General features: G+C 35.8%; 3 long non-coding RNA genes across 3 annotated transcripts; 1 reads left to right on the forward strand and 2 right to left on the reverse strand.

Moving 5' to 3' along the window:
- Positions 1 to 3,296: 3,296 nt before the first annotated feature.
- LOC129743837 (uncharacterized) lies at positions 3,297 to 4,345 on the reverse strand. The gene is made up of 3 exons (XR_008736695.1): positions 3,955 to 4,345; positions 3,519 to 3,687; positions 3,297 to 3,460 (listed from the first exon to the last, which is right to left on the reverse strand). It is a non-coding gene; the product is annotated as an uncharacterized LOC129743837 (long non-coding RNA).
- A 1,796-nt stretch (positions 4,346 to 6,141) lies between these two features.
- On the forward strand, positions 6,142 to 8,552 carry LOC129740252 (uncharacterized). The gene is made up of 5 exons (XR_008736174.1): positions 6,142 to 6,206; positions 6,277 to 6,325; positions 6,430 to 6,466; positions 6,797 to 8,017; positions 8,138 to 8,552. It is a non-coding gene; the product is annotated as an uncharacterized LOC129740252 (long non-coding RNA).
- A 686-nt stretch (positions 8,553 to 9,238) lies between these two features.
- LOC129750657 (uncharacterized) lies at positions 9,239 to 11,320 on the reverse strand. Its single transcript, XR_008738909.1, has 4 exons — positions 10,797 to 11,320; positions 9,929 to 10,062; positions 9,730 to 9,860; positions 9,239 to 9,655 (listed from the first exon to the last, which is right to left on the reverse strand). It is a non-coding gene; the product is annotated as an uncharacterized LOC129750657 (long non-coding RNA).
- Between the last annotated feature and the right edge of the window lie 13,275 nt (positions 11,321 to 24,595).

Raw genomic sequence — 24,595 nt, forward strand, 5'->3', positions numbered from 1 at the left:
ATGTCTCAGGTCTCTGGTCTCAGGTGTCATGTCTTAAGTCTCAAGTCTCATGTCTCAGGTCTCATGTCCCATGTCTCATGTCTTAGGTCTCGTGTTTTATGTCTTAGGTTTCTAGTCTCAGGTCTTAGGTCTAATGTCCCATGTCTTTGGTCTCATTCTTCAAGTCTCAGGTTTCATGTCTCAGGTCTCAGGTCCCTGGACTTAGGTATCAGGTGTCATGTCTAAAGTCTCAGGTCTCATGTCTCTAGTCTACATTTTCAAGTCCAGGTCTTGTGTCTCAAGTCTCAGGTCTCAGGTCTCAGGTCTTAAGTGTCAGAACTTCAAAGCTGCAGAATTCGAATGGTCTTTTTTTACACGGTTTTCGGGAATTAACACGGTTTTTTTTTTACACGGTTTTCGGGAATTAGCACGGTTTTTTTTTACACGGTTTTCGGGAATTAACACGGTTTTTTTTTACACGGTTTTTTTTACGCGGTACGTATATCAGTGTAAAAAAAAACCTTACTGTACACTTAAATCTATAATACATTCTTGTTATTGTAAGCTCGAAAATAAATACAGTCTTTTATAATATGTAATGAAACAGGATCACTATCAAATAAATCAATTTGTAACATATCAACTACCGGTGTACATTTAAGCGCCTCATATGCCATAAAATGTTCGATAAAATTACCAACTTGCCATTCTTGGGCTATTAAGAAAACTTTTTCAGTGTGAAATGCTATTTCTATTATTTCGTATAAGAACTTTTTTTTTCAGTAAACATAGTCATAAAATAACCTGACTTATACAATGTTCCTTTATATTCGACATGACTCGAGAGCAACAACGCTAACGATGCATCAAGATTTAAAGGCTGAATTAGGTTTGAAAAATAATTTCGCAAACGAATGTCGCTAAGTTTTAAGGTTTCTGTATTAGTTAACTGGAGAAAATTTTTTTTTATAACATCATAAGCAAACTGTAGGGATGCTTTTACGCCTAACGTATAGCAAACGTTTTTGCGTGAAGCCATTATGTGAGCGTATTGTTTGAAAATTTTGTGTTTAGCTTCATACCTGAAACACATCATTTTTTCAATCGGGCCAGATGTTTTAATAACTGTTGGATAATGCACGACGAAATGATGTTTCGGCTTAAGATGCTTTTCAAAAATTTCTTTATACATCGAATGATGGATTTCAATCGCATGTTTTAGAAGATCTATTTCGTCCTTCGTGAATGATGACTTCAAACTAAAATCAATGAGGCTAGCAAGAGAAATACAATATTTCCACACAATATCATCTTGAGGAACGTATTGTCCCACAATAAGTGTGAAAAAATGTGAAAACACGCGCATTTCGTTACAGCTTGATTTAAGAACAACAGTTCTACATTTTTCCTTGCCATTGTGAATTTCAGTTACATCTGGCATTCGCTGAAGCTCATTTGAATTACATAGTAATTCTTTTTTACGTACATATATTAAATTGACTAACTGTAAAGTATTGTTTTTTGAATATGCAGTGGTTCAAAATTTAGACAAAACCATATTTGCATATTCCACCACTGAAAAAATTATGCATCGCATCCACACTTCCATTATTGGTTACATGGTACGACGGAAGATTATTGAATACAGAATATTCTTTGATTCCGGTTTCCCCAGGAGTTTTCAGTTGTACATCTTCGATGAAGTCATTGATTCGGCGAGCACAATCTGCATGTTCTTTTGTATCATATTGCAATAAGTCTTTTGGGCTCCGACAGAATCGACAGTAAAATGTTGCATTAAATCCAGCAGAGAATTGTAACATTGAATGTACACCGAGGTTATCACCTTGTAGCATACACAAAACGAATTTGATCGTTATTGGTTTGGAAAGAAAAACTTATTCCAGTGTTCTCAAGATCTATGAATTGATCTATTAACGGCAGCAATAGTTTGTTAATATCGGTTTCCTTCATATCTCTTTTGAGCATAAGGCCAGCAACGAATAAATTGCACAATTTGGATCGCAGTTCATTAGGAATAGTGGGGAATGTGTAATAAACTCCACATATTGAATTTCTATTACTGTGAGCTCCTAGTGGATCATTGATCTCGAATTCGTCCGCATACAACCATATAGGAATAACAGTATCTTTGGAGTATTTTACTTTTATATCTTTCCATTTCATACAATTGACAAAATTCATAATCAATTCTGATTGCTCCATACGCAGGGTGTTGGTTAAGGTTTGTTCCAAAAGATCCTGGCATGAAAAAAAGCTTTTATTTGAAAGATAAGAGGCATGAGAATAAAATAGCTATTTCTGGGCTCCAAATCTGCTTCTAAATCAGTTGCCATGTTCCGAACAACAGTTCCATTTCTTTCAATATTTATAATCGTTGGCAATTCGAATGCAAGAGTATCCTTCAGGTATTAAAAAAATTTGTAGTCCGAGTTAATGTGCTTAAATATCTTGTTCATGTTGTTGACGTAGCATTGAAAATTGAATTCTGTTTGTGCATCATCAAAATTGATATCGAAGTTCAATAAATCTTGACTAATTGCGTCAAGTATCATAGTGAACTCATTTTGTACATCATAAACCATTTTCCTAGTAAAATTACTTCTAGAGTGCATGTACAACGATAACGTACAAGCTAATCTGTTAAGTTCTTCAATTTTAGCTTCTTCATTCTCATGTCGGGCATGTTTCGAAACTTGTTCGAACCTGGTCGCAGATGTAGATGGGCTCGACGTGTTGTCGTTGATCGATGAACACAGTTCAGCTCTCACTGGTTCATACAACGCAGGCATAGGAAAGCTGGGAGTAGAAGAAGGTTGAGTGATTGAACTTCGATGACGCAAGATGTGGCGTTTAAACCAGTAAAATTTCGAAAATTTCAAGCCGCAGCCTTCAACAGTACAAATAAAGCAATAATCAACAGGAACTTCATGGGTGTTTCTCAAATGCACGAGGTAATCTTCGGGATTTGAATACTGTCCATCGCAGTCCTCTATTTGACAGCTAAACATTTTGGTTATCTAAAAATTTTTGTAGCTTATCAATACTATTGTAGCTTTCTCTTAGTGTTATTTTGTACGCGTAACCACTTAAAAAGTGCCAAACAAGTTTGGACACTTTTGAGAATGGTAACCGAAGACTGCTGTGAGCTTCAAAAGTACTTCTGCAGCCCTATCAGCAGTCTGCAGCTCGTAAAGTAGTTCCCTAAACACTACAAAAAACGGACCATCAATGCAGTTGTACCCTGATCCTACTACCACCAATTCCGGGACGGGTGGCCAATTGCGCTCTGAGTAGCTTTTAATTGTGCGCTGAACTTCCGAAGCTACTTTGGAAACCTCGTCAACAAAAATTATTGTATCCTCCTGGGCGAACCTTATTGTCGGTTTAAACCGAGCCCCTGCTGGAATTGGAGGTAGCACGGTGTTCAAAAGCAGAAGTAGAGCACGAAATTGCGTATCTATAAAAGGGGAATATTAAGTATAATAAAAATATTACAAGACAAAAAAAACACAAACCTTCACTTGCTTCGCTACCCGAGAAAACTTTTAACAAATCCTTAGATGATGGATCTGACGCCTTTTTGGCCGCGTAAGCTGCGATTAGTGGTCTTGAATTTCTTAAGTTTTCAAGTGCTTCTGAACCTCTTCCGGTTCCAAGTTGGAGTTTTTGATAGTCGATATCAATCTAAATAGAGAAAAACATTGATTTATTTTGGACCAGGGGACTTATTTTGGATCAGGGGATTTATTTTGGACCACCTTGTCTAGTTGTCTTATAAAACAACTATGTACATGAAAATTTTCATCAAATAAATTTGAAGCCCAAATAACAGTAGATAAATTGCACAATTTTTTTCATGATTACCTAGTTACTTATATAAGCAAGCTAGACAAGGTGGCCCAAAATAAGTCTGTTACCCTATGTACAAAGAAATTTAAAGATGATACTAACCAGTTGATAACCGTTTCGATGGCGGTAGTGCGGAAAACTATCCAATAGTTTTTCAACAAGCTGTGGGGCTTTCAGAAAAGATTTACGTCTATCCAAGCTTGTGCTCCATTTTTCCAAAACTACACTCCAAGGTTCTTGGTTCAATTGAAGCCACTCAACAGCCTCATTGGTACTTGGGTTTTCATCAATCGAATATACAGTATTGGTTCGTTTTTTACTGTATAACTCTTCCTTAAGATCAGCTTTCCTCTTACTTTATTTGAAATTTCCTATTTGGTTGGCGATTTTCCCTCCGTGGTTTTTCCGATCACCGCCTCGAGGAACAAAGTAATTTTTCTGGAAATATTCGTTTTGAAAAGAACAAAAACTATTATAATATTTTACTATTCAATTAACAATTTCTCATTTTGTCTTACAATTTTCTCAATTTGAGTATAAACAGCCCATTTGCTACTAATTTCAGCAGGTACTGTATAGCATGGACACGAACCTCGGTGGTTATGCCCGTCAGATTTTGTTTTGTTTTTTTTTTTTTCCTGCAGAGAAGTTGGATTGGAACCTGTTCCCTCGGTAAGTTTTTTGAAATTATTCAAAGTATATCCAATTTAAAACAAAACTATTTTAAACTTTAGCCAAGAAAACTTTTGATAGTTGCACAGCATCTTAAAACCGATGATGTGGGAAAGGCGAAAAAAAAGCTGGCACTACGATCTCCGAGAATTTTTGAATGTTGTGACTTGTGCTACATCGATCGCGACCAAACAATCGAACTAAAATTTAAGGCGAGGCGAGATTTGGGTGGTTTCCGTGACAAAGCTGACGATAGAAAACTCCGCTACTGCCTCCTTCCGGAAGTTCGATTTAGTTTTGTTCGGTAAAAATTATTAAATTAATTAATTTTATGATAAAATTCATATAAGAATTTTCCAGGTTCAATCGATGAATGTGAGCTCCGATCTACAAATAATCAATATGGAATTTGGGACACGACATTCAATCTACATTTGAAAAACCATGTGTAAAAAGGTAAGTGTTTATTTCTAAATTCGAGTTTAATCGATTTCTGAAATTTTTATTTTCTATTTTTTCAGAAGTGCTTTAAGTAAAGGACTGTAGGCTCGAATAATTTAATGGATCCGATGGAGGAAATCATTATGGCCAACTGAAATAAATTTCAGAAATAGCTGATCAGCATCCGGCAGCACACCTAAGAATTTGGTAGCTTTGATTGCAGTTTAAAAACTATAATTTGCAAGAAACTAGTTTTATTATTGTTTTCAGTTTTCTGTCATGAGTCGGTAGAACTAAATAGAACTAATGACCCTTAGATTTTGGTTAGTTTAATGAAATGTTAGCTGTTCAAGCATTCTTCATAAATTGTATATGTTGTTTCAGTTTGCAAACCGGATTAGAAGAACGGAATTGATGGAGCCCTTCAAGGAGCAAGGATGCAAAAATTTAAATGCTTGATTTTGTTTGTCATTATTATACAACATTTAAATAATCAATAAATAAATAAAAAAATTCCACAATAGGTGATGTGTAATAAATTATAATGTTGCGGAACAACTGTGGGCAAATTCTGAGAGTAATTATAGTTTAGATTTTAAAAGAATTTAATTAAAATGTTGTTATTTACCTGATTTTCAAACTTGAACAGAGAGATGACGGCGAAAAAATACTCCTGCAAATCAGCTTTGCAAAGCGATTTTTTGTCCTTATGTGGTGCTTGGCTATTATTTTAGCCAGCACCAACTGTTTGGGCTCGGATAACTCACCCAACTTTGATTTCTCAATAATTTCTTTTCCTTCCTCCGTGGAAATCAAAATTTCGTGTAATTTGATGGGCGAAAACACTGAAGTTGCCAATTCAGTCTGTAAAACAGTTCCTGCTGCAGTACTGCGTGTTTCCGTAGCGTATGAGCAGCTAGGAATGTCATCTGCTGTTGCCCAGTCAATTATTATTCTACATGACTTTTTTTAAGCGTGAATTTATGACAGTTAACTGACAGTTCAACTGTTGAAATGATTAGTATTTGTGAGTTTTTAACCCTTGAATTGAAATCAGTCACACATCCATTTACACTTTTTGTTGTTCATGCGTATGCTATACGAGCAAGATGAACTATCCTCCTGTACCACACTGATTGTTCATCTTGTTCCATTTTTTTCTTCCAAGCAACTGTGATCCAAGTCTGCAAGAAGGTAATGACGTGGATTTTGTTGGCTCTGCATGGATCGCAGAAAACACGGTAAAGTATACATTTTTCTATCATATTTAGTTAAAATAGTGATTAGCAAAATTTGTTAATGTCTTTTCAGGTTTAATTTATAATCGGTAGCCTCGCGAAGATTCCAAATCCGGAATAAGGTATGACGATATTTTTTTTCTAGCCGCCATATTGCTTTGAATATGGAGAAAATCTAACAAATGAAAATTGAAACTTTTTTAATGATTTTTTTTCTATTTTTCAGCGCCTTGATCACTTCCTTCGGTTCGGAAAATACAGAGGTAAGTGATAACTGTTGTTTTTTTCGACGTCATCCGTGAAGGACCGGTGGGTGTTACTTGTTATCCGGATTAGTGAGGGGGCCAAATTTCTCTAAAATTTATCCGATTGGTTGAAATTCGGATGCTTTACACGATCCATCGTCAGAAAGATCTCCTAGTGCAGGGATGAGCAACGGATGCATGTTCAAAGCACCGAGCCACCCACCATTCCTCAAAAAATATTAACTTCAAGAATTTGGCTCTATAAGTACAAAATTATTATGATTAACTCAATTGATGAGTTTAGCTTTTATCATATTATAATTTTTGTATATTATTTCTCGTCAACAGATCGCCTTGGTGTACGAAAGATGAACTGATGCCTTTTCCGCTTCCTGTGAGTCCTAACCTGTGGTGACCCCGGCATCCGGTTTGGGGCTGCAAATTCTTAATCCACCCAGCCTAAATGGGCAATGTACAGCACCACCGTGATGTCCAGCACGGCAACAGCTGCAGGGGCTGCTAGCAATACGGTAGAATGTATTTCAATACCTCATCTTCCAATCTCCGAACGATTGGCTCTGTGCAGTATCCTATTACGTATGGGTCAAGCAACAGCTTTAGTGATCCGATTGCACCTTCCAGCAGACTCCGGCTGTACGACGACAACAGGCCACAGTGCCACCGCCTTTAAAAGCACCGTGGAAATGCCAGGAGATAACTTAAGCAGCATAGTTTTCTTGGATGTGCAGTTTGGCAATTGGTACTTTGGTAAGGATGACACTTTGTATAGTAGTTTGATGACAGATAAGTTCAACGCCAATAGTCTATAACAGAACTCGTCAGCATACTTGCAACCTGCATTGGAAGTGTAGCCGACTAACCCGGAAGGTGATTTACAAAGCAAATCCAGCGAGATGAACAACCTGCAATCAAAATCTAATCTCAATACTAGTTTGCAAAGCACGCAGATTCTGCCCGGGCTGATCGATTTCCTTTCGAATAGCTATCTCATCGCAAAAGCTCTACCACGGTTGCTTCCTTAGTTAGCACTGGTGTTTATTTTAATTCGATTAACAGCTCATCGTTAACACTGGAACAACTGACAAAGACTAATCCTATAGTCTGTCCTCTCGGAATTAATGCTGGTCCTGGTGAATACCAGAACGTGTCGTACTCAACATCATCGCAGACGAATGAAATTTCCTATCCATCATCTTCTGCGCTGCAAGAATCTAAACTAGGTACTCTAGTTCAAAGGTGTCAACGAACACGTGCCCAACCGCATCTAAAAATATAATTCGTATAATCGAAGTGGAGTCGATTCTTTCCAGCAGCCTAGCAGTAACGTGTCCAACACTGTTGTTTCCAATGCTTCGGTTTGACTTCAGCACATTTTCCAAAAATGACAAGCCGAAGGCACTGGATATTCTGAATATTCAAGCTTATCCAGTTGCTCGGATACATTTTTGCCCTACGCTCAATGTACCGAGAGAATCAAAGACCAAGATGTAAATACGGCTGGTCTGGTGCTAGCCAAGCCAGTTGCTGTGTATCGGTACTACAATGGAGGTTAGTATTTTTTCACTAATTTTCATCAGAAAATATATGATAATTAGAAGATAATTTATTTCACTTAAAAGAATACGGTTTTCAGATGAGTTTGAACCTAAATAACCTCTTTCATTATAGGTCAGCGAAACGATGCAAAGAACCATAAAAATTCGCCGGAACTGACGGAAGTTTCAGGATTGGACTAACCGTAGCCAATTTCGGTGAAAATAGAGGGCCGCCGCTGCATGTTAACAATTAAGCTGGCCAACATTATGGGACACATGGATGAGCTTGTTACGACCAATCTTTAACTGCACAATTTTCTGTGATTTCGCCTGCCTGAACTGGAAACTACGAAAGTTGTGTATCCGCTGTGTCGTCATCCCGGCATCATCGGTGCAGATTTTTTAGCGAATTGTACAAAAAAAGTCTTCCTATCTCAATTAATTTACCAGCATGTAGCTGACTGCTTTAGAAGAGATATATGCTGCTGTTGAGGATTTCAGATTTGCTGTTTTATTCCAAGTAGTGTTTTTAATTAGAGTTTAGGGATCAGAAGCAGAACTAAGATTCAGAGAGTCATAGGCAAAAGGTATAACAATCACGAGTGCTCATAATTATTGGTTAAAGAAAGAAATATCTATAATATGAAAGCTTGTAATTAAATAATCAATTTAGAACAAGTGGAAATCTAAATAAAGCAGATTTGAAATAAACAAAAAATTCCTTGCTAATTAAAGTTATGAATTCCCTTTAAAAATCGATTCTCAGATGACACTCACACATGCCCAGCTACTGTCCTATGCACCTACACATAAGCGCGTACATATGTGTGCGAAAACGGTCATTCTGAAACGGTAAAATTCATTCCAAGTAGAATCGGGTGGGCCATTTTCTACTTGCACGCTCAAAATTAATTAACCAATTATCGTTAAAAAGTAACCATTTTCACACCTTTCCGCGTTAAGTGATTTTTTGGTTTCTTCCATAGAAGTCATTTTTTGACTTCTCTTGAGAAGTGGAAATATGGTTACTTTTTAACCGCAAGAAATTATTGCGGAGAAGCTGAAAAACGTTTAATTTTGAACCATATCACAAAATGGAAAGAAAGCGGGTGAATTTATTATTAAAAATGCTGGAATTAGAAAGTTTTACATAAATGAAAATACATTTCGGATTTTAAAGACGTTTTTATTTTATTTTTGTGTACTTTTTTATAAAAACTGCCTATTCATGCGAAAGCACACTGGCCACAACGGACATTGCTGTTTTTTTCTGATGCGGTTATCGAACGCGCGTATTTATCTCGCACATCCAGAACTCGATACCGATCGGTGCCATCATCTTCAAAGGAACAAATTAAAGAGATGACTTATTGTGTGGGGAAACCACCGAAAATTTGTGAACTTCTTCGAAATTCGTTTCTTTATATAGGATTCAATAACCATCGATGCTGTTACCATTGATACCTCCACCCTCAATCACATCGTCAGTTCAGAAGAAAAACATTTCCGCGGAACAGAGTAGCTTCCGCCGCTTGCTGGCATTTGTACGGGATGCTGCACCAAAACTCTCAGGCCTTGGGAAGATCAAAGTGACCGAACTGGCAAATGTGTTGATTGGCTATCAGCTTGTTCGCAAGATATACGCTCGCAACTGTAAACAAAGAGAGGAAAATTTTAGATTTTTATAAAAAATGATCAAAAAGGGTTCGAAAAGCAAATATTTACCTGTCTGATGATTTTCGTTGCGGGGCACATCTAGCACCATCGAATCGTCGGCGGACATTGTGATTTTACTGCACATTTCGATGTTTTACAAACCCAACCAAACGTGACCAGGCCAAGATTGCAGGCAAACCCTGTGGGGGAGTTGGAATAAATAAATTGATCTTCACTTTATGTACTTATTGGATTTATTTCAACTCACCGAACCGCCGGGCGAACCCGAATTCGAATCTTCTACGTTGCCAGCCACCTCCGGTTGCTTTCTGCATCTGAAGATTTTTCCCGATCTCATTCTTACGGTCGCTCCAGGCCAACCCCAGGCTCCGTGATTTAAGCCTATACATAAAGGATTGAAAGTAGCAGTGAGAAAACTGTTTCAAACTATTCAAATCAAAGTTTCCAATATATTTTTGCTAAAACGTAAACAAAATTTTCAACACCAAAAAAAGCATTCAACAGCAATTTCTACTGAATTCACAGAAAAAAAAAACACCTACATTTTAAAAGACTGCAAATTTCAGAATTAGGCCATCGTGTCTTAAAGGTTTTCAATGTGTGAAAATGCTTTAAATTTGATTTTTCGTTCACTGAAATAGGAAATCGCGACCGGTCAAACTTCTAAAATGGCGGTGTTCGTTTATTTTATGGATGAATTTTTAACCAAATTTGGTTGAATGCTGAAGAACTTCTACCATGGTTAAAATTTATGCGAAAAATATCGTTAAAAAGTAACCAAATTGATAGTTCTCCATCGAAAACCAAAAAATGATTACATTTTAAACAAAAATGGTTAATTAAAATCGAGCGTGTGGCTGACTGCAAAAGTTCTAGTAGAATTCTACTAGAAAGGCTACTAGAATTCTAGTAGCCCTAATAGAATAATTATTAAGCGGGTGTGTTCTTCGGAACTATAGCGCTACAGCTGGGTGCAGCGGGTTCAAGTGCCTTAGTTTCGTGACTTGCTTGCTCTGTAGGAAGTTCCGATACCAGTTTTCCAATTAGATGGTGCCAAAAATTCAATGAATTTTCGTAAATGTAAATTTATTAAATTATTAATAATATTTACTTACGTTTCGTGAGCGCCAATCTTCAATTACTTGGAAAATGGTCGGGAAGTTCCAGTTGACGTCTGCTTGTAATAAGCAGTTCCGAAGATATTCCTCCGATGCTGTGATTAGCTCGCGTATACCAATACCGCATTCTGGAAACAATAAAAATGTGAACTTGGAACAAAACAAAAATAATAATAAATACTTACGAAGTAGAATACCTCCACCTTCCTCTGAAAATCCTAAATCAGATAGAAGAACTCTTGTTGGCATTTCAATCGTGGCCATATTGAACTCTTTTGTATTGTTGTTTTACGTGAACGTCACATAAAAAGTGTGTGAACTGAATTCGGCATTGTTGTTTACATGAATTTTCACGTAATGCTCATGTGATTTTTTATTAGCTTCTACGTGATTCACGTAAGTCAAGCCCAAATTCACGTAATGAGCGCCTACGTGAAAATCCAGGTGAATTCATCGTTCCCTTTTCGGCTGAGTGTACATCAAGTCTTTTGTGGTGAGTCTTCTTTTTTTTGCTTCACTCACACGCCAGAGACAGAGCCCGAACCCGACTTTAGTCTCGCAAACTACCAGGTCTAAATCAGAGAATTTAAGTTGGTGATAAGGGTATTTCAAAAATGAGAAATCAATTTTTCATTCAGCTTCCATTTTTGAGAAATTTCTAAACCATTACGCACGTGACTAATTAACAGTTTCTATTTGAAGATACCAGAAACTATTTCCTACGCAGACAACAGTATACTAAACTCATCCCCCTTTTACACGTTTGAAATGTTTTGTACTCTCTGGGATAGCGTTTGAAAAACAAAATCGAATCATAGCCCCCGCCGCGAGAAAAATCCGGCTTAATCCGGCCCTGCTCTGAAACCAAAATAGTACTAAAATCATATTTTGAAAAAAAAGTTATAAATGAATTCCTGCCATAAGATAGATATCACACAACTGTTATGTGATTTGTTTGAGAAAACTTATATGAACATCAGCTTTCCTTCGCAAAATTTGGGAAACCGATATAATAAAAAAAAAACAAAAAAATATTTGTAGATACTTATTTGCCTATAAACTTGAATTATCAACGCTTGTTTTTGATTCTTAAGTTTTTCACGTTAAGATTGCTCCAAAAATTTTTTAAATTTTCAGAAGAGGCTCTATTAGCCCTACAATATCTTAAGAGTGTCTCGAAAGAGTCTTAAATTATGTATCTAAAGAGTTTGAAGTTAGCTTGAAAACAAACTCAAAAGATTTGATAGAAAGTCGATGAAATCTCCTAAGAATGGGCACAAACGATTTTCAATCTTCTCTGGGAAAGCCCAAAAAGAGTCTGGAAAATTTCTAAAAGAGATTCTAAAAAAAATTCCAAAAGCGTCTCAGAACAATCGTAAAAGTGTCTCCAAAATACCTTAAAGTGTCTCGAAAGTCCTGAAAGAACTGTAAAAGAGTTTCAGAAAAGTTTTGAAACAGACTCATAACTTTCAGAAAAATCTCGAAACAACCTTGAAAAAGTTTAAAAGAGTCTCTAAATTGTCTCTCTTTCAAAAGAAACTCAAATGAGTCTCAAAAAAGGGCTTCAGAGAGCCTCAAAATTCCCTCAGAGAGTCTAAACAAGTCCTAAAAAAGTTTAAGATCTATTTTAAAACAGTCTGAGACCAATCTCTCGAGTCCTCAGAAAAGCCCTCAATGAGTTCGAAATAAGGTTCAAAAGAGTATCAAGAGTCCGGAAAGAGTGTCTAATGGCTTTGAAAAGAGCTTTTAAGATTGTTCTGAGATCAGTCTACAAAGAGTATCGAATCAATCTTAAAATAATTATTATTGGATCTCAAAAGATTCTTAAAAGACTCTGAAGAGAATCTCAGAAAATTTCCAAAAGAGTCATTTTTCAATTTGAAAAACTCTTGCATTTCTGATATTTGATTGTTTTTTTTCTTTTGTCTTGATATTTGTTTTGAAACTTTAATTTGATAGTTTTACTTGTTATTTAAATTTAATACAAAAAAACAGGGCTTCTCGTCAAAGTTAGTGATTTTTATCACGATTCGGTATTCAGACCTAAAATTTTCTGACAAAAAAAACAATTGGTATCAGGTTTTCCACATGGTAAGGCTTATTTGTTGGTGCAGCACACCTTTAAGTAGGTAAAAAATTGACTGATACATATAGAATATTTGAAATCAACTTTAAAGAGCCACATCTTCTCACTCAAGGAGCAGCAGGTTGCCGACCACGCACTGTACTAGCCGTGTAATGCAACAATCAAAATAATCGATCATGAAAGGTAAATGAAAACAAAATCACCCCGACCAGTAGACTGAGTCGGTTTGGGGTCATTTTTTGATTTCACAAACCCTTCACAAACTCATCCATTATTTTTTGCAGAATTTTTAAGTAACGTTTACATAAGTAAATTTGAACTTTTAGGTTTGAATGGGAAAATTGAATATTTTGTTAACTAAAGATCATGTGTCAAAATCCAAATAGAGGCATCATTCTACACACACACACACACACCTACAAAATCAGAGACATTTAGGTTTTTTATATGAATGATTAGTAAAAATACGGCGAATTTAAGTTGACCACTTTTTTATCCGCACACCCTGTAAAATGAAGGATGTTTTCAAGCAAGGCTGTGGTGAAATTTATTCAAATATTAAACATTTATATAATCTTTCTTACTTTGACAGCCATTCTAATAATTGTATTTTGTTGGCTAACAGTAGATTCTTATACCTTCAAATAGAGACATTTTGCTTTCAAACCATAGGAGCTGATCGGTTTTATCCCTGATATTTTTTGTGTTGAGCTCACTTCCTGTTCAATTTGAAATTTTATCACTCTCATCACGAAATTCCTTTCCCATATCAAGGGTCAACGTGGTTCAGTGGAGGGAGGGAGTTCTAAAGGGGTGTCGATATGGAGAAAGAGATTTCAAGATATGGCACAAAAATCGTTATCGATTACTCAAACTTCGATAGTCCATTCCAGGCCAAAGTGCCGGGAACGAGTCAGAATCGATCGTGGGAGCGCAAATTGATACAAATAGCAAAACAACCAGCCATCGTCGTTGGCACTGTTCTAACGAGAGTAATAAGTTTCATTTTTCTTGCTGTAAAAATTTCCCTTCACTTCTTTCGACCGGATTGAATGGGCAGCTTTGAACTAGGTAGGGTGTATTGTGGGAGGATTTCCTGCTTTTGCTGGATTCGTCGACTCTTGGCTGCGGGGTTGAGACATTCAATGAAAAGTTTGATTGCTTTTGGTGGAAACTTTGTTCTTCTCTAGTGGATTGTTTGAAAGGATTCTGAAGCGATGCTGCCTTGAGAACGACGCCTCGTTGAAATTTTCTGCCATAGGGTTCGACGATTTTAATCACTTTTATAAATAGGAGTGAAGAAACTTTCAAAGGAAAGAGAGAGGAAACAAGGTTTGAATACTAGATCAAACGACAGATAACAAATTGATGGAAGTATGCATAAACCATATGAACAACTGGGAGCAGAGGAAATAAGCTTCAGTAACTTTCGTACCAACAATATGTGTAGGTACAGACAGGACTCTAGAGCTAGTTGCAATAGAGATTTTTTTATTCGGAACTTTTGGCAAATTTTCGGTTGCGTCCCATATCGTTATCCGCAAAACTAGGGCATCAGCTTTGCAAAAAGTTCACAGTCTCGCAAACGGTAATTTATCTCAGGTACTTATCGATGAGTCTAGCTACGGAGAGGGAAAAATTCAAACTACTCACGGAACCATTTCTCACCGGTACCCCGAAAGAAGGTGACACCAGACAAACAACGCCATTTGGGGGGATTTGGAACAAGATTTTTTTTTTCAAGTCTATTCCTGTGGATTCCCAAACTCTAGTAGATTTACTATTCTTCTACAGCAAAACACCGAAGGTCCTTACCAAATAAATCTCGTTTTATTATCGAGTCGAATCTTTTAACGTAATTTCCTTGGCAATCGGAGGGTTGCGTCCGGAAAAAAATCTTCGTCTACACTCCCATGCAATTGCCGTTTCCAGACGGTGTTGTGAACCAACACTGTGTATGCAGACACATTTTGTTTGACATTTTTTGCTTTGAAATTTTAAAGTTGGCACTCGATTGGCACTCGAAAATCTACAAAAGAATAAATGGAACTATGTATTTCGAAAGACATTTTCCTTCAATAAATGAAACAGTTCCTGTTCAACGGAGTTTAAGAAATTCCAAGCATTTTTTTTTTAATATGTCTTTATTTGTATCAAATCATGATTACACTTATATTACATTATTGCATTAAACTAGGTGTTCAGCTCAATAATGAACTGTTCATAGCCCTATAAGTAACTAGATTATAAAAATTTATTTATAAGATTTAAATTTGCTGAGCGCAATCAAGTTTTTAATGTAGGAGAACGTCCTGTAATAGCAAAAATATTTTATACTTAAAACTAAACACTATCTTAAAATTAAACTAAACATAAAGAGAACGAATCTCTGCGATGGAAGACTGCATCGATTTGCCTCTGAAGTTGGAGATGATTTTGTTGGCCATCTCTTCGATCGATTCAATGCCTGCAATCCGATGAAGATCTTCGGTGCTGTGCCAAGGTGGAAGCCGCAAAATCATTTTCAGAACCTTGTTCTGAATCCTCTGGATGGCTTTCTTCCTCGTCTCGCAGCAGCTAGACCAAATCGGAACTGCATACATGATCGCTGGTCGGAAAACTTGTTTGTAGATGAGCATCTTATTTCGCAGACACAACCGGGATTTCCTGTTGATGAGAGAATAAAGAGATTTAGTGTATTTATTACATTTAGATTGAATATCTTCAATGTGATTTTTAAAAGTAAGATTCCGATCAAGTGTGAGTCCCAAGTACTTCACGTGATCAGACCATTCTAATGAAACCCCATTAAAAGTTATGGAATGATTTTCATTAGGTTTTAAAAAATTTGCTCTTGGCTTATGGGGAAATAAAATAAGTTGAGTTTTGGAAGCGTTAGGAAAACTTTTCCACATTTTCAAGTAATTCAAAAAGGAATTTAAATTTTGTTGCAATCTACTGCGTACCACCTGTAAATTTCGACCTTTTGCTGAAAGCAAAGTATCATCAGCAAATAATCTTCTACCTTTTCCTTCTGGTACATCAGGAAGATCAGAAGTAAAAATATTGTATATAATTGGCCCAAGTATACTGCCCTGAGGGACCCCAGCTCTAATGGGTGTCCTTTCAGAGCATGAATTTTGATAGCTTACTTGTAAGGTTCGGCTAGTCAAATAATTTTGAATAATTTTGGTGAGATATACAGGAAAATCAAATCGAGCTAATTTAGCTACTAAACCTTTGTGCCAAACACTGTCAAAAGCTTTTTCAATATCAAGAAGAGCAACACCAGTTGAATAACCCTCAGATTTGCTAGCGTTAATCATATTAGTTACACTCAAAAGTTGATGTGTAGTAGAATGTCCATGACGAAAACCAAATTGTTCATCAGGGAAAATAGAATTCTGATTAATGTGAATCATCATTCTATTCAAAATAACTCTCTCAAATAGTTTACTTAAAGATGGAAGCAAACTAATTGGTCGATAACTTGAAGGCTCTGAAGCACTTTTTCCAGGTTTCAAAATTGGAGTCACTTTGGCATTTTTCCATTTATTGGGAAAATAGGCCAAGTGAAAACATTTGTTGAAAATTTTAACTAAAAAATTTAAAGTGCTTTCAGGCAACTTTTTAAGAAGAATATAGAAAATCCCATCTTCCCCTGGAGCTTTCATATTTTTAAATTTTTTGAAAATCAATTTAAGTTCATCAATATTTGTCTCACAAGAACTTTCAAACACATTTTGCTTAGAAAGAATATCATCAAATTCTAGGGAAATTTGAGCATCAATTGGACTTACAACGTTTAAATTAAAATCATGAGCAGACTCAAATTGTTGGGCTAATTTTTGAGCCTTTTCTGAATTAGTTAAAAGAAGTTTATCCCCATCTTTCAAAGTAGGAATTGGCTTCTGGGGCTTTTTCAAAATTTTAGTTAATTTCCAAAATGGCTTTGAGTAGGGTTTTATATCCTCTACTGCTTTAGCAAAATTTTCATTACGAATGAAATTTAAACGACGTTTGATCTCTTTTTGAAGGTCGCAATAAATTAATTTCAAATAAGGATCTCTAGTACGTTGATATTGGCGTCGACGAATGTTTTTCAGTCGTATCAAAAACTGAAGATCATCATCGATCAAAGGTTGATTGAATTTATGTTTAACTTTAGGTATTGAAGCGGCTTTAGCATTGACTATTGCAGTTGTCAAATTTTCTACAGCCAAATCAATATCTTCTATTGAATTCAGTGGAACGTTTACATCTAAATTACGTTCAATAAAATTCATATATCGCTCCCAGTTAGCCTTTTGAAAGTTAAAAGTTGATTTTAAAGGGTTTTCAATGGGACTTTGGGATAAAGAAAATGTTACTGGAAGGTGGTCTGAATCGAGGTCCGCATGAGTAACTAATTGACTACAATGCTCGCCTAAATCCGTTAGAACCAAATCAATTGTGGAGGGATTTCTTATTGAAGAAAAACAAGTATGCCCATTAGGATATTCAACAGCATAATAACCTGCAGAGCAGTCATTAAACAAAATATTCCCATTTGAATTTGATGAAATATTATTCCAAGATCGGTGTTTTGCATTAAAGTCACCAATAATAAAAAATTTAAATTTATTTCTGGTGAGTTTTTGTAAATCTCCCTTCAAAAAATTTTTCTGTTCACCGCTACATTGAAAAGGCAAATATGCGGCAACAATTATAATTTTCCCCATAGAAGTTTCTAATTCAATTCCAATTGTTTCTAAGACTTTTGTATTGAAAGAAGGAAGAAGTCTAAATTTGAGACGACTATTGATGACAATAGCTACACCCCCACCTTGTCGATCAAGTCGATCATTTCGTAAAATTTTAAAGAAAGCATTGCTTTTCAAGTTATTGTCTGGCTTTAAAAAAGTTTCAGTGATGGCAGCAATATGTATGTTTTGAGTTTTCAAAAATAAAAAGAACTCGTCTTGGTTAGCCAGCAAAGATCTAGCGTTCCAATTCATAATATTTAAACATCTATTTGGATCCATGAGGGAATCGTAAAGTCATAATAATTTTGTTAGCATAATTAAAAGAAGTTTGGAAAGCTTCAAACATTGAATTTGCTTTCAACATAAGTTGCATCATTTCCATTAAATTTTGATGCAAAAATTTTAATTTTTCCTCAGTAATCTCACCCAAATCAACAAAATTGTTAGGATCAGAAAATGAAGGAGAAGAAAAAGTATTTGAATTTCGGGGATTTTCCCAAGCCTTCGCGTGAACGTTGAGACTTGGTTTTTTCCCATTTTTATTAGTTAAACCTGAAGAGGGCAACCCATTTTCAACCACCTCTGAGAACGATAAACAACGAGTCTGTGGCGCAGAATCAGCCCAGGTAACATTAAAATCACTTCGGGTATTACCCAGCCGTGATTCCAATGTAGGCCGAGGCTGACTGCGAACAGGCAGGTTGTTTGCCGGTCTGACGTGTGAAGACGAAAAAGAGGAAGGAGGAGAAGAAACTTTTCTGGAAACTTTGGGATTTTTCCTAGAAGCAACAATTTTTGCCCTAACGGGACATTCTAGAGAATTCGAGGAATGATTACCTGCGCAATTCGCACACTTAAAAAATTCTGTTTTTGGCTTATCACCACCAAAAAGGCATTTAGATTTTTCATGATCGAATGAGCCGCAAAACATGCATCTGGCATTCATTCTACAATTTTTAGTGCCATGACAAAAAGCTTGACAACGACGACATTGCGTAATATTTTGTAAAAAATTGGTATGGGATTTACGAAAAGGTTCAAATTTTACTCGACAATGAAACATAAGACGAGCCTTTTCCAAAATTTGCAAATTATTGACCTGATCCTTTTTAAAATGGATCAAATAAAGTTCAGGAGCAAAACCAACACTACTGGTATTATTCGTGTTGGTTCTTTTCCTCATTTGAATTACTTGAATTGGAGAAAAACCTAACAAAGAATTTAATTCAGCTGTGATCTCATCCGGTGTCTGATCGCCGGTGAGACCACGAAGAACAACTTTAAATGGACGATCACTTCTAGTGTCGTACGTAAAAAATTGGTGTTTTTTATTATTCAAATAATTTAAAATTTTTTGAAAATCATTAAAAGATTCCGCCAATATACGAGCAGTTCCCCTTCGACCGATCTGAAAAGAAATCTTCACATCCTTAACGGAAGTGACGATTTCTTTTCGAAAGGCATTGAAGTCAGGAATCGTGACCGTTATTGGTGGAATCTTTTCGTTTTTAAGTGTATAAGAAGAAGAAGGTTTCTTAGTACTCTTATCAGAATTAAATATGAATATTTCCTCATCACCGATGTTATGAAGGACATCGAATGAGTTGGAAATTTCAACTTTTTTGGGCGATGGACCTGAATTAGTTTCGGCAATACGCTTTCTACCAGCCCTTGAGCCAGCCGATGACTTCCCCATGCTGGAAAGAAAAGAGAAAATATGAATAAAAGAAAATGAAAATAATTTTAGCACTGAAAAGTGCTGATTGAAAAACAGGTAAGGAAAAAAAATAAATAATGTAAAATGTTCCTGCAGGTACACAGCAACGATACGATGCTCCGGCGTACGTGTTGACGGCTCAACGGTACAGATGGAAGTGAAATTCCAAGCATGAATTCTATCAGAGAAGCACGTTCGACAGAAGGAAAACAGAGAAATTAAGGGTGATGAAACAATCTTCAACACTGGGTATCTTTCTGAACTCTAAAGCATAAATAGTCCTGTTTGTAAGCATTGGTTATCTTACAACGGCCTTTTCACTAATACTTGCCTAAAGGGCCGTAGGAAGAACCGACTCATCAGGGGGAGGGTTTTGGTGACTGATTTCTAGCCCAACAATGCAGAAAACAAAAAAAAAATTTAAAAATAGGATTGTAGCTATATGGTTTTTTATTTAAGTTCTAGAAAGTTTTCGTATTCAATTGTAACTTTAGAAAATTGATCCTAAACCTAAAAGGTGAGCTAAATTAGCTTTCATCGACGGTTTAAATCTTTTAATTTGCTTAAGGGAGGAGTAGGGTCTAACGGGTAAAAAAAATACAATTTTCACGAATTTTTTTAGAGCTATGTATTCAAATTTTATGCATTATACAAAGCATTGTTAAAAGAACATTTAGTAATTTTTTCGTAGAAAAATATTGAAAAAGCAGCCGGTGACGGAGCACTTTCGAGGATGCCTTTTAGAAAACAAGATTTGCGGTGGACACTGTATCTCAGCACAGAATCATCTGAAGTAAAAAAAATCAGAGCAAAATATTTCAATAGATGTTTTTTCTGGACCCCAACGATTTTATTTAACTTAAACAAAAATTTTATGAAATTTTTGTGGCTGTTTGAAATAAAAACTACGATTTTTCACGAAAAAATCCGCCATTTTTTATCTGTAAAATCTCCTCAAAGTAAAAAAAAAGAAAAAAAAAAGTCGTTGGGGTTTGGTATGTTACATGTAGAGAATATGTTCCAAATTTGAAAAGAATCAGTGAAGTAGTTTTCAAATGACGATGTCCACTGACTTTAAAAATGTGCTTTCGAGAAAAACGCGTTTGAAGTTTCTGTTCTAGAATTCTTGCAGTATTAGATAAGAGGAGATAAAGGCCTATAATTTCTACAGTTTTGCTTCGATTGACTTGAAAATTTGACACAACATTCTTGAAATGTTTTACAATAAGAAAATAAATTAAAAAAAAAATCGATTTTTTTTAAAGTGTTAGACCCTACTCCTTCCTTAAGAGTCTGGTAGATCAAACTTAGTTGATTTCGGCATAGAAAAAAGCTTTTTTTTATATGAGTCTTTCATTTCGAAAAAATACTAAGTCTTATTCTATACTCAAACCAAACAAGCCCAATCTTCCAAATTATTTTTAACCTTTGATGAAAATAAATCAAATTGTATGTATGTATGTATGTATGTTTGAACAACCAGTGGCTGATAGGTCTTTCGACCCGAGTCGGTACGGGAAGTCTCGATCGCACTTTCAAATACTGTTCATGCTTAACGCATCAACAATAATTGCAGCACAACCAAGGGGTCCGTTACCACTGGCTTGGGACAGGTTTGACTCATCTCACTTCCTTCCAACTGTTCGAAACAAATAAAGAATCCTGAAAAGTTACCTAAGTAATCTATTCATGATTCCAAATTTGCCAAAATACTCCGGCTGGCTTGAACCCACAATCCATTGTATATCAGTTTTCCGCTCGTTTGATGCTCTGTCCTACCCCCCACTAATCCCCAATAATAAAGTAAAGCTATTTTAAATTTTATATCAAAAACAGTTACAATTTTGTTTGCATTCTTTGATGAAAATAAACCAAATTGTCAAAAAAAAAAAGCGATAAAAATCATCAGATTGTCTTGATGCAAACTTGAACGAAATCAATGATTTTAGTAGGAAATTTGGCTTTAAAAAAAACTGCAATACATTGCGGACCAAATACGAGATATCTCGTTTTTTCGCTTGCCGCTAGTATGCTAACATAATGTAACAACAAAATATTTCATTCATTGGTTTCTGAAACATAAAATGACAAATTTCGGTTTCCTTATGTATTAAAAATGGTGAACAATACAGTGGAAAAATATAGAATTTTTTGCAGAATTTTTTAGATGAAGATTTTTTTAACAGTAATAATTTTTCATAAAGAATCAATTCCATGATGAAAATCCTGTAGATGTTTTTTTTTAAAATTTGGGTATTGAGGATAAAACAAAAAACTCAAATTGTACCATGTATTTGTGATTTTCAGCTAAATTGTGTTTACAAACTTATTTTGTATAGAAAATTGAAATCTGGAAATTGAATTGACAAGCAATCTTGTTCCCGTCAGGGGCAACAATATCGAAAAAAAAACTTCCGTGAATTTAAACAGGTTTCGTTTTAATACAACCGTTAAATTTCTCCTGCAATAGATTACAATTTTCTTTCAATAATCCTTTCGTTTTTTACTTACTTTCTAGGTTTGCAATCAACTTACGTTAAGTGTTTCTTTTTGCTAAATCTTCGTGTACCCGGTTTTCTGTCCAGTACGGTAGCAGCGATTAGCTCAACGTAGCTCCTGACTTGAAAGTTATTTTGTTTTAGGGTCTACAATCTATGTAACATATTATATGAACAGTTGTTACCTTTTGAGTCCTAGTCACACGTTATAGTTATCGTAAGTCGTTCCGTCCCTAGACGAAGTGGCTAACCAAGGAAGTCCTAAGATTAACAGAAGGTCATTTCTAGCACTATTTGTGTTCAACAAATGGTTTCTACCTTTGAAATAAGTACGAATCCCTGTCTAGTTTCGGTTTTTGTGCACTTTGGTAAGTTGAGAGCGAATTAAATGCTTTAAATTTAAGTTGATTCGAAGTTACAATATTGTTCAACACGTGAGGTATCAGATAAAATTCTACATGATGATAATCCGAAATTTTCATTGTTTACATTCTCCTGTCTAGCTAGTCCTATCTCTTTTTCAATACTGGTTTAAAGCAGTGCGGGTGCCTTCTGATGGGGGCTGATTGATGATGGAGGCGTGGTCGCACATTGCGTAACAGACCTCAAAGAAATCTTTGACGAGAAACACCGATATTTGACAATCAGTATCTCAGAAACCCCTGAACTAACTTTTACAAGTAAATCTCTTTTAACACTTTAATGCATGACTTTTTTAAAATGATAGTAGCAGTTATTGATTTAGTGAAATAATATCATTTTCATTCGAATAACACAACTAAACAGGTTTGAAGTCGTTATTTTTCAGTATTATAAAAGCTATGACCCATCAAAGTTGAAAAATAATTTTTGAAATTCTTAATTCATTTCAATACGATTTTGAAAATTTCTTCTAAACCTTGTGCATTGAGTGCAGGAAGGTGTTTGTGATTGATTCGGATTAAAAAAAAATGTTAGAATTTGCAAATCTGAAGAAATACCAGCGATTTTCCAAAAACTACGTTTTTCAAAAAAATGAATAAATTTGATTTTTGCATTTTTTTCACATACTTTGTTAGATATCTCACACAAACATTAAAATATCGTAATGAAAATATCATAAGCTTATTTCTTTTCATCTTTAGAATATTTTTTTCGAATACACTAAGGTTTTTTTTACGCGGCATGAATTCTGTCGTTAACGTTTAGGACTTGGAATATTTTCGCTCAATAAATGTGTTGATTCGCGAGAGCCGTATAAAAGAATCATATCCATGACAAAAAACCGCTTAAAAAGCAGCCGTGTTAGAAAAACTGAGCAAAATAAAACCGTGTAAAAAAAGACCTTAGATACATCACTCAAAAATATCCACGCATTTCCGAGATATTTGGATTTTGATTAGTGTTGTTTTTAAACAACACTATGCATTAAGTTAGGTAACGGAAAACGTTGTGTTCAATTTTGTCCAATAAAGTTTAACACTTCAGTTCATTCAATTCGAGTTATACTTCAAAGTGTAGCAAGCTGTTGGCAAGTGAAAAAATGATATTTTTCGTTTGGTCCGCAAAATTTTATGTTCATGATCTCTTGCATTGCTCAACAATTTATGTAGATTGAAAAACTCATTTACAAGCTAAACCTTTTTCTGTATTTTGAATCTGCATTCTGAATCTGAATTCTGAACTTGAATTGAATCTTACTTTTAAATTTTTGATTAACATTTTGAAGCTATAATTTTATTAGTTTTGAGCTTGAGCTTGAGCTTGAGCTTAGATAAACCGTACATTTCAGTAGTTGCTACTCCGTGATTGACAAGAACCATCAAAATTGTACATAGATCCAAATAAATGGGGCTTGGGATTAGCTTACCACTTTCTGTGTACACGTTTCGAAGGTTCCTTATCTTATCTGGTCAATAACGGCGCCGGCCACGTCCTTACGGTTCATCGGGGAAAGGGAAGGATAGTTAGTTCGACTTCCGTTGCTACTAGAGACCGAATACACCTCTAAATCTCCACGGTCGTCACAGGAAGGGTGGTTTGTTAGTGTGGAAGGTAAATAAGATCTGGATTCCCTTTGGGAAGGGATGTGATCAAAGCAAAGTTAAATATTTAATGATCGTTGCGTCGCACACTATCGAGTACATCGTGTTTTTATTTAGAACAAATACGTCCTAACGTGGCAATGTCATACACGTACAATGCATTTAGCACCGGTGCAACTCACCGAAGATTATCGCGCGCTTCAAACTAGAAGAGCAAAAACGTCCTTACGTGGTATTGTCATACACTTACAATGAACAATTCTATCGCGCGCTTAAAATGAGAAGAGCAAAACGTCCTAACGTGGAATTGTCACACACTTGGCACGGGTGCAACTCACCGAATTTTACCGCACGCTTATAATGAGAAAGCAAAACGACTTAACGTGGCATTGTCATACACTACAATGCGGTTGACACCGGTGCAACACACCGAATTTTATCACGCGTTTAAAAAGAGAAGAGCAAGAACGACCTAACGAGCCAAAACGTTCTACCGCATTATGCAAACGGAGAGAGAAAGAGATAAAGAAAAAAACGCAACGCGATTTATAAACACCGACGTCCGACGACGATCAAGTCAATTTTCCCCATGCAAACACACACACACACAAACACACACACACACACACACACACACACACACACACACACACACACACACACACACACACACACACACACACACACACACACACACACACACACACACACACACACACACACACA

This window comes from Uranotaenia lowii, chromosome 1, assembly GCF_029784155.1.
Source record: "Uranotaenia lowii strain MFRU-FL chromosome 1, ASM2978415v1, whole genome shotgun sequence".
NCBI lineage: Eukaryota > Metazoa > Arthropoda > Insecta > Diptera > Culicidae > Uranotaenia > Uranotaenia lowii.